Genomic DNA, 9,871 nt, shown 5'->3' on the forward strand with positions numbered 1-9,871 from the left:
ATTATATTAATTTTTTTTTAAAAGAGAAAAAAAAAAAAAACCCTGCAGTTCCGCGCCAAGTCGGTATCCCCTGGCCTTGTTCTCCTCCTCCACTGCCACCCTCACGGCCTCCATGCAAGTCTGCTTGCTCTATGGTGGCTCTCCCTCTCAGCCTGGTGAGCCAAAATAACACGCCCAGCCTGAGCCAGAGCCCATGCTGGCCAGCAAGTTCCAGAGGAGCCTCCTGGAGCCCATGGAGCAGAAAACCTGAGAGCTGTCCCTGAGATTTGCCACCTTTCATAGCCAACGCATGACATTTGGCAGATGTTTAAGAAAGCTGAGGCTTTTCTTTTGAACTGCTGAATTTGCTGTTCCCAAGATCATTCAGTCCTGGGACGTCCTGAAGCCTGAAAGGAAATATTTTATGTCACATATCCTGGCTTTCTTTGCAGCCAGGGATGGCACAAGTCCTCCTGAGGGAAGACTTTAGCCAAGAAGTCCAGATTACCAAAGCACAGAGTTTCTGTTTTATAAATTGCCATGGAAAGCATACAGTCTCTATTTTGACATATTAAAGATCCCAAAGAGAGGGGTTCCATCTTCAGCCACCATTAAGAGATGCCTTGTGTGAAAAAGGCCAGCTGGGCCTTGCATTGGACCAGGCACAAAGAGGCCACCTGTGGAGAATACCTGTGGCCTTTGCAGCAGTGGAAGGAAACTTCCTGCTCAAGAAACTAGGATTGATGCCTAGCTGCACATTTTCAGATGTACTTATTAGCAGGCATGAGGGCTTACAATGTGACTTTGCCTACCTGATGTTCAAACTTCTGCTACTTGAACCTTGGAGCAGAGAGAAAGAAATAAGAATCCAGGTGGTGAGGCTGGAACAGAAGTTTCTCGGGAAGGTCTTGCCAGTGAAACGCATTGGCATGAATTGTGCTTGAATGAAGCAGTATATTGAATTCATGGCCAACAGACTTACGCTGGAACTAGGTTTTAGTAAGTTGTTGTTGTTTAAGATTTATTTATGCATACAGAACTGGGGTGCAAGGTGCGGGGGCATTGACAGGATTCACCAGAGACAGAGTGGGGAGCAGAGCAAGCAGATCAATGAAGTACACTGCTGAGGGGAGCAGTGGGTGTGTCAGGAGAGGTCTGCTGTGCCATGTGGGTCACCTCTGGGGCCAAGGATTGAACTAGCACTGAAGCAGCTGCGCTAGCTTACAGTGTTGTGTCCTAACCTGTTGCACCACCAGAGAGGGCCTTAGTGAGGTTTTCAGAGTAGAGAACCCCATTGGCTTTATGGGGAATATATCACTGAAAGGAAAGACTAACTTCTTTGAGGAGAAAGTAGATGAATATCAGAACAGGGGTGATGTCACATTCAATAGATAATTCTTTCACCCTGGATGCCAACTAAATAAACTGCATGTGCACTTATTAAAAATGTAATAATAATAAGTTACTTGAGGTATATGAACCAGCTATATCATTAATGTTCATTAGTGGCATCCTTAGACCTTACTCAGCCCTGCCTGTTTCTTGATAATACTAGTGCTGTCACCTAGAATGAAAGCACAGACAAAAGCTACTTGCATTCTCAGGAAGGTTCTAATCCATGTTTGACTACTGTAAGACTGCTGGCTATAGAGTACTTCACCCTGATTCCTAATAGCCACAGTCTTGGCTTCAAAGTGCAGGACCTCAAGCAAGTCAGATCCAGAGAACTAACCATTCAGTTCCTACCAGGAGGCCATTCACAGATTCCAGTCTCATTGCTCCAGAGCAGACTTTTAAGTTTACTGATTTGTACATAAAACTGGCACTTTAGATACGGCTTGAACAGTTATGATTAAAAAAAAAAAAAAAAAAAAAGCCTGACCTTATTTAGCCGGACTCAGAATTTTCTGTTTAGCACTGGAGAAAGCCAATACAAAATTCACTAGGTGTGGCCCTACCTAGTGGCACAAAGGGTTAAGATGCAGCACCACAAGTTATCCACAGCTTCTTCAGTGTGAGTTCAGTACCCAGCTGGGAGGTGATCCACTTGGCGAGGCAGACCTCTCCTGTCTCTCAGTCTCTACTCCCTTCAACAGCTTACTTCGTTGATCTGCCTATTCTGCGCCCCACTCTGTCTCTGGTGAATCCTCTCATCACACCTGCACCTTTGGCTTGTACCCCAATTCAGTATGCATGAATAAATCTTAAAAAATAAATAAATAAATAAATAAATAGATGCAGAAGGAAAAGGAATACTGGCTTCTTTCTTACTGCATTTATTACATCACCATATATACTCTTAACTCTATCTAGTGTGATTTACTTGTACATGACCATCCTATTACTTTCTCACTTTAGTAACTATAACCTACAAACAGCCCCTTCACTTGTTTCAATCCTCAAACTCAGATCTAAGCTATAGGCTGACCTCTTCCATAAAATGTCTGATGACTTCTCCATTCAAAGTAATATCTTCCTCCTGAAATCAAGCTTCATTAATTTGAGCCTTTCACCTGTACTTAATTACAATTACCATGAGAAGCATTCAGTATAGTGTTATAACATAGTTCAGACCCTAGAGGCAAAGCACCTAGTTTTAATCCCACTTCCATAATTACTCGCTCCAGAGCCTTGGACTTCAAATTTCTCATCAATGAGACCAGAAAACTATTGCTTCATTTGGATGATTTTTTTAACTTTATTCTTCATATTTTGCATTTTTTCATCTCATTGTAATCCCATGGGCTTTCCACCTCCAATTCACCCTTGTGCCATCACCACAATCCACTTGAATGATTTTTTATGAGAAATAGATGCATAAAATTGTGTTACTGTCTTCTGCCTAACACATAGTCTCCACTAAATGTTAATAATTATTGTTTTTGAAATGCTTATGCTAGAATCCAATACTGCATCTTAATCCTATAAATTCCTAACAGCAGAGGATGATGCAGACATATTGTTTCATTTCATTCTGTTAAAAAATGTAACATATTGTCAAACATGAAGTAGCCACTAGGGAAATATTTCTTTAATGAATAAGTAAGGAAGTTAAAAACTTAGTGTGCTTTTACTAGCGTCCTTGGCTGTGTCTGTCTGACGCTCTTTTTCAGATAGACAGTTTTAACTACCCTCTTCCAAGTAGCATAGAACAAAATTGCTTATAAATGGAATACCGTGTTTTTAATCCAGTGCATGCTCTTTGCTGTTGTCGAAGTACATTTATGTTTCAACTGCTTTTAGAATCATAAAAAGAAATATTTGGAATGCGTTGCTATTTTGTTAGTGTTTCCTTACATACTGGGATCTAATTAGCCATTCATCCTTTAGAGTGGGTAATTCTGGAGTTCCGGAGATGCTGAACTTTGAAGCCCTGTAATACAGAACAGAATCAAACACAAGTTTTGTGCATTTTTTTAAGAGAAATATTAAAACATTGCCGGAAGCTGTAATTTTATGAACTTCAAAAACTGGAGGAAATCAAACATCCTACAGGAACATGGTAAGACTAAGCTGCACTCATCAGCACCACAGTGATGACAACACAATCATTTTTTTGGAGGGATATAGAAGTATAAAAAAGCTTATGATCAACTGAGCGAAAAAATTAGCAAGCTATGCGACAAATTTAAATATCTTACCTTATCACAAATGCAAGAGGCCCTGACAGAAATTATAAATGAGTGTTAAGTCTTTGGGGGAAATTTTCAGAATGGTGAGCTTCAGTATTAAAAAAAAAATAAACAATTTTCAGAATTCCAAAACTATGAGTAGTGATAAGTCATAAATGCCTGCCTATGTGTGAAGTCTCTTTTTTACATAATGAGAATTTAAAGCTTATGCACAGATGGCTTTAAAATGTCAAAATAACTACTCTACACTTTCTAGTATCCAGAACTTTTAGGAAAGCTTTCACATCTATAACTTAAACATAAAGTTTAAGACTGGCTAGCAGCACACTTCCTATAAAAGCCCAACATCTTTGTTCTGCTTTGAGGTGAAGGGTGGATGCTTTATTCCTACATGACCTTTGGACTAAAAGTTCATAATCAAGAAAAAAGACTCATAAGACAGCAAATGACGCTTCATAAACTAGACGATATATGCAAAGTATGAAACAAGACCATTATTTCACACCATACGTAAAAATTAATTCAAAATGGATTAAATACTTAAATGTAAGACCTGGAACCATAAATGCATAGAAGAAAACAGAGGCAGAAAATTCCATGTCAGGCTTCATGATGCCTCTGTGGAATCAACTATAGCAGTGAAGCAAAGGCAGAAATAAGCAAATGAGACTATATTTAACAAAAAAAGAAATCTGTATAATTAAAGAAAGCACCATAAATAAAAACAATAGCTTACTGAATAGAAGATATTTTTTGAATTCTATATCTGACACTGGTTGCTATCTAGAATTTGGAAAATCTCATACAGTTCAACAACAAAAACAAACTGGATCAGAAATGGGCAGAGGAGCTTAATAGACATTGCAGAATACATAGAGATGGCCAATAGGCACATGTACAGATGTTCATCATCTCTAATTATTAGGAAAAGCAAATAAAAACTCAGAATGAGATCTCTCCTGTTGGAATGACTGTTATCAAGAAGACAAGAAACAAGTATGAATTGTCTATTTTTCATTCAGGAAATACTGGTTTACAATATCATATATGATGTAGGGGTATAGTATGACACTTTTTCAGATGTTTGTCACCACACCACACCCACCGCCAATACTCATAATACTCCATCTTGGTCATAGCCCCCCTCCCCCACTTGCCCCCTCACCCCCAACTCTCCACATCTGGTTATGCTAATTCTTCAGTCATATAAAAATACTAATTAAAAAGATCCATGCAACTTTTTGTTAATTGCACTATTATTTTAAAAAGATGAGATGAAAATGACCTTAATGTCTATGCATAGATGAAACAGATCAGAGGAGAAAGGCTGACCTAAGTTAAACTGAGGTTTGTTTTTTTTTTTAAAGATTTATTTATTCATGCATACAGAACTGGGGTACAGGCCAGAGATGTGGAGGGTGAGAGGATTCACCAGGGACAGAGTGGGGAGCAGAACAGGCAGATCGACGAAATACACTGCTGAGGGGAGCAGCGGGTGGGTCAGGAGAGGTCTGCCACACCATGTGGTCACCTCCGGGGCAGGCAGGAATCAAACTCATGCGGAAGCGGCCTTAGATTCTCAGTGCTGTGCTTTAACCCGCTGCGCCACCAGGGAGGGCCTAAACTGAGGTTTTTAAGGACCATACCTCAAGGTTCACAAATAGAGGAGCAATTCAACCAGCAGTGTCAACCTCTCAATGGCACACTGCTCATCTATAAGAAAAGAAATTGAAATCTTAACATTTGTGTCACACGGATGGACTTTGAAGATATTATGCTAAGTGAAATAAATCAAAGACAAATATTGTATGATTTCACTCACAGATGGACTATAAAGAAATAAAACAAGCAAGAAAAAGCAGATTGTGATGTACAGGGAACAGATTAGGGAATACAAGAGGGACATAGTGTAGAAATGTGGGCAAAGGGCTAAAGCAGCCAATTTTATGATAATCAACAGAAACTAGACTTTTGGTGGCAACTCTGGTATAGTTGTCAAATTATAACACTGCCCACCTGAAGCTTATATAATGTAATTCCCAGTGTTACTGCAATAAAAATTTATTTAGAAAAAAAAAAGAAGAAAGAAAGCAGATGCATGCATGAACCCACTACTGGGAAAACTTAAGATAAAGAGACTACAAAGGACTGAGCAAGTAAAAGCTGCATTTGGTGGGAAGGCTTATCTGCTTCTACTGCAAATTAACTGGGTGTATTTATCAAGCAGCAGTGAGCAACTTTGCCCTTTCAAAGGACAGACACTGACCTGAGTTAAGTTGAGGCTTATAAAGGATGATGACTCAAAGTTGACTAATAGAAGAGCCATTCGGTAAGATCTTCGACATTGAGTCTTGACTCTCACATGTATTCACCCAGGTAAATTCATGTATTTACCTATGTGAGGGCCACTGGGACGCACTGCACATAATTACTAGAGACCTTGTATAACAGGTAACATTGATTCTAGGATTACTTTATAATTATTTTAATTAAATGATAAACCCCCTGCCTCATTTTTTCTATCACTCCTAGAGCACATAATAGCCTAACTAACTCAGATGCCTGTCCATTAAATAATCCTAATTATTTGCCCTCAGTTCCATTGTTTGTCAGAGGATAACAAATTCACTGTGATCCTTTCTTCTCTCAACTTTAGAGACTAGAATTTCTTTTTATGGTGGTCTGGCCTCCCCAAAAGTTTGCTTAATCTCCAAGATTTTCAAAACCCCTATATATTTAACCCTAAAAAATATAGCTGATTGTGGTAGGTGACAATATTGATTTATTGATATATATGTATATATGTATTAGATGTTCCTAAATTTAAAAAAAAATACTTCTTGTTGGCAATGAGTATTTTGACAGCTTATAATACTTAATAAGAAAAGGATGCATTTCTCTATTTCTTGTGGTTGCTCCAGCAAATCATTGCAAGCTTGGGAGATTAAAACAATAAAAACAATAAAAAAAAAAATCTGAGACAAGATCAAGGTGTCATTAGGGTTGCTGTCCCTGGAGGACTCAGAGAGAATCCCTTGCTTCCTCTACTTTCTGGTATCCTTGACATGTAGCATCATCACTGAAGTCTCTACTTGTGCTTCACATTACTGTCTCTCTTGTGCTGACATCTCTGCCTCTGTCTGTGTCAAATAACCCTCAGTCTCTTTCTTCCAAGACACCTGTGTTTGCATTTAGGATCCACCCTGATGACCCAAAATAATCTCCCAATTTCAACACAGTTCAACTTAATCACATCTATGAAGATCTTTTTTTTTTCTTATAAGATGCTATTTATAGGTTCCAAAGATTAGGATTTGATATCTTTGGGGGCCACTTTTCAGTTTTTCCACCTTGGTTTTGAGTGCTTTCGATGGAATACAAATGACTTGACTTCTATTATTGAGTACCATTCTTATCATATGGATAGTATTTAGGTTTGGTTACATTTTAAGGAATATGTCAGTAAAGTTCTTCCACTATGTGTGTGTGCGGGGGGGGGGGATGGGTTAATCTGATAAATGAGATTATGTCTAGTAATTCTGAAACAAAAAAAAAAAAAAGCAAAAACATTACAAACCAGACAACCCTCCCATAGTTGATAGAAAATAACAGCTTTCCTCTGTCTTAAGCATGGATGGACCAAAGTGTGCATAGTAAAACATATAAAGGGGATAATTTTAAGATTTGTGAAAATTTGCAAGATCCAAGAGAAAGTCATGGGGGACTCTTGGGGCTATCAGACTCAAAAATAGAGAATATGATTAAACCGATTCATGAGTCTAGTGACAATACTGCTATCACAGCATTTGAAAACTAGATGCTTCTTTGACTACACTCTTTTTTCTGAACTCTCTGTGCTTCCCCAATCCTGGGTTATTCATTCATCCCCACATTTACTTAGTCCACAAAGATTAATTGAATGCCCAGTATATGCCAGGCATAGAATACCACCCTGGAAATGCAGCACTCAGCATTATAGATATAGCTTCACTCTTAATCAAGCTTACAATTTGGGAGTACAACTCCTAGGAAATAAGTAGTAGGAAAAAAATTCCTTAGCATGTCTCTAATGAGAAGCCCAAGGCCAAAACTTCCTAGGAGAACACCATGAGGATGGGGGGGGGGGGATGTCAAAATTGTATGAGTCCTAAGCAGAGCCATCAAATCAACTATGCCTTTCAACCTAGAGATTTTCCTTCCAGGGAATGCCACTATGTTCTAGGATCTTATTTTAATGATGTTAGAACTGATATAGAGTGAGGGTCTTCGAGATCTCATAGAAGCAAAAGAGCAGTGGGGTGAGTCCCCTCCCACCCCTTTGCAAACAGATCTGCTGTTTTCATCTGTTTTACATCTTGGGCTTTTAAGCAGAGTTCTGCAACAAGAACAATGAAGATTGAAAATTCCTGCTTTAGAGGAGCAGGCCCCAGAGTGACTAAGAAACTTCTGCAACAAGGCCTGCATGGGAAATAAGTCGGAATGTTTCCACCATGAAGGGTGGGTCAGGCACCATCTTATATAAAGAGAAACCATAAGGCTAGTACATAACCACTGACAGTAATTGGTGTAGATGATGATAACCTGATTCTTTTTGGTGTTTCATTTTTACTTCATGTGACAAGGAAGATAACCAGGAAGGGAATCAAGAAAGGCTAACTTTCTCACAGTGCTCACCACCTATCAAGTGATAATTGCCCTGCTCATGTTCAGAATGTTCTCTTTTAAAACACTTTACATCTTTATGAGTGTCTGAACAGCTCTCCATGGAAAATGAAAACACAAGGAGTTTTGTTTTTTTTTAAAGAACAAAACAAAGGAAATTAGTGTGATCTGGAAGTTTAATGAAACCCTCATCTATTTTATATTTTTCTTATGAATTTTTAGACATATGAGTGAAACTCCTATTTCCTAGTCTATGCTCCAAGAAAGATGAGATGATATCTAACCACCAAGATTAGATAATATATCAGACCCTTTCACTCTTGTTCTCATCACAATTTCTTTAGCCATCTGCAACAATGAAAGATGGCAGCTCTTCTCCCCAATCATAAAGTCTCCTATATGGAAATGGTTAATAACTCTAGGGCCAAATCCAGCCCTGCACAAATTTGCATTGTAGGCCCTCAGGAGACTCTAAAGACAGAATTTAAGCATGCTCAGCAATGACTGCAAGCACTGAGCACCAAGATGTCTTGCTTGCAAAAACAAGTGCCAGTAAGGACAACAGTGCTGACTGGTCTCCTCAGTGACATGGCTCTATTTGCCCCAGTGTTTTAGAATACAGATACACTCTGGGGACAGAGAGGAGATAATGTCTCAATACATGCTTCTGCCTCTAGAGGAATCAAATCCTTGCAGCAAATAATGTTTCATCTTGTGATAATCTAAATAAATTGGTTGATAATAGTTTTGTCTTATGCAAGTTCACTTATCATGAAAAATTAATTATTATTAAATCTAAAGATGTGATTAGAACATAGCATCATAAAGAGAATTGTAATACCGCACACTGTTGATTCCTATCAACTTGTCTAGCCCTGTGAAAAATGGTATAGTTTCCTTAAAATGTTAACAGTAGGGCCCTCTCTGGTGGCCCAGCGGTTTAAAGCACAGCACTAAGAAGCTAAAGCCACTTAAGCATGAGTTGGATCCCAGCCCCAGGGTGATCCACATGGTGCAGCAGACCTCTCCTGACCTGCCTGCTGCTCCCCTCAATAGTGTACCTCGTCAGTCTGCCTGTTCTGCTCCCCTCTCTGCCTCTGGTGAATCCTCTCACCGCCCTGGCACTTCTGGCCTGTACCCCAGTTCTGTATGCATAAATAATTTTTTTTTAAAAAATGTTAACAACAGATATAGTATGTGAACCAACAATTCTATGTCTCAGTATTTATCCACATAATGTAAAAATACTAATTTGGAGGAATATACGGACTTCTATTTTCCTTACAGCCATATTTACAATACTAAAATTATGGAGACAACCTAATTGCTCAATGACAGACAAGTTTTTAAAGAAGATACAGTATATATAAACACATTGGACTACTATTAACTATAAAAAGAGATGAAATCTTGCCATTTGTCATAATGATGAAACTGGAGGGAATCATGTTAAGCAAAATAAGTCAGAAAGAGAGAGAAATGCCAGATGATTTCACCCAAATGTAAAATATAAAGAAACAAAACAAAAGAACAGATAAAGCTAAACCTAAACAAATCCTGGAAATATGACTAAAGAATTGAGGCTACTGGAAGGGGGA

At 38.6% G+C, this 9,871-nt stretch overlaps 1 pseudogene; it reads left to right on the forward strand.

The window, feature by feature from the left end:
- Positions 1 to 303: 303 nt before the first annotated feature.
- On the forward strand, positions 304 to 1,399 carry LOC101621456 (annotated as a pseudogene).
- Positions 1,400 to 9,871: the final 8,472 nt, after the last annotated feature.

This window comes from Condylura cristata, unplaced genomic scaffold (genome assembly GCF_000260355.1).
Source record: "Condylura cristata isolate star-nosed mole 26May11 unplaced genomic scaffold, ConCri1.0 scaffold00001, whole genome shotgun sequence".
Lineage (NCBI taxonomy): Eukaryota > Metazoa > Chordata > Mammalia > Eulipotyphla > Talpidae > Condylura > Condylura cristata.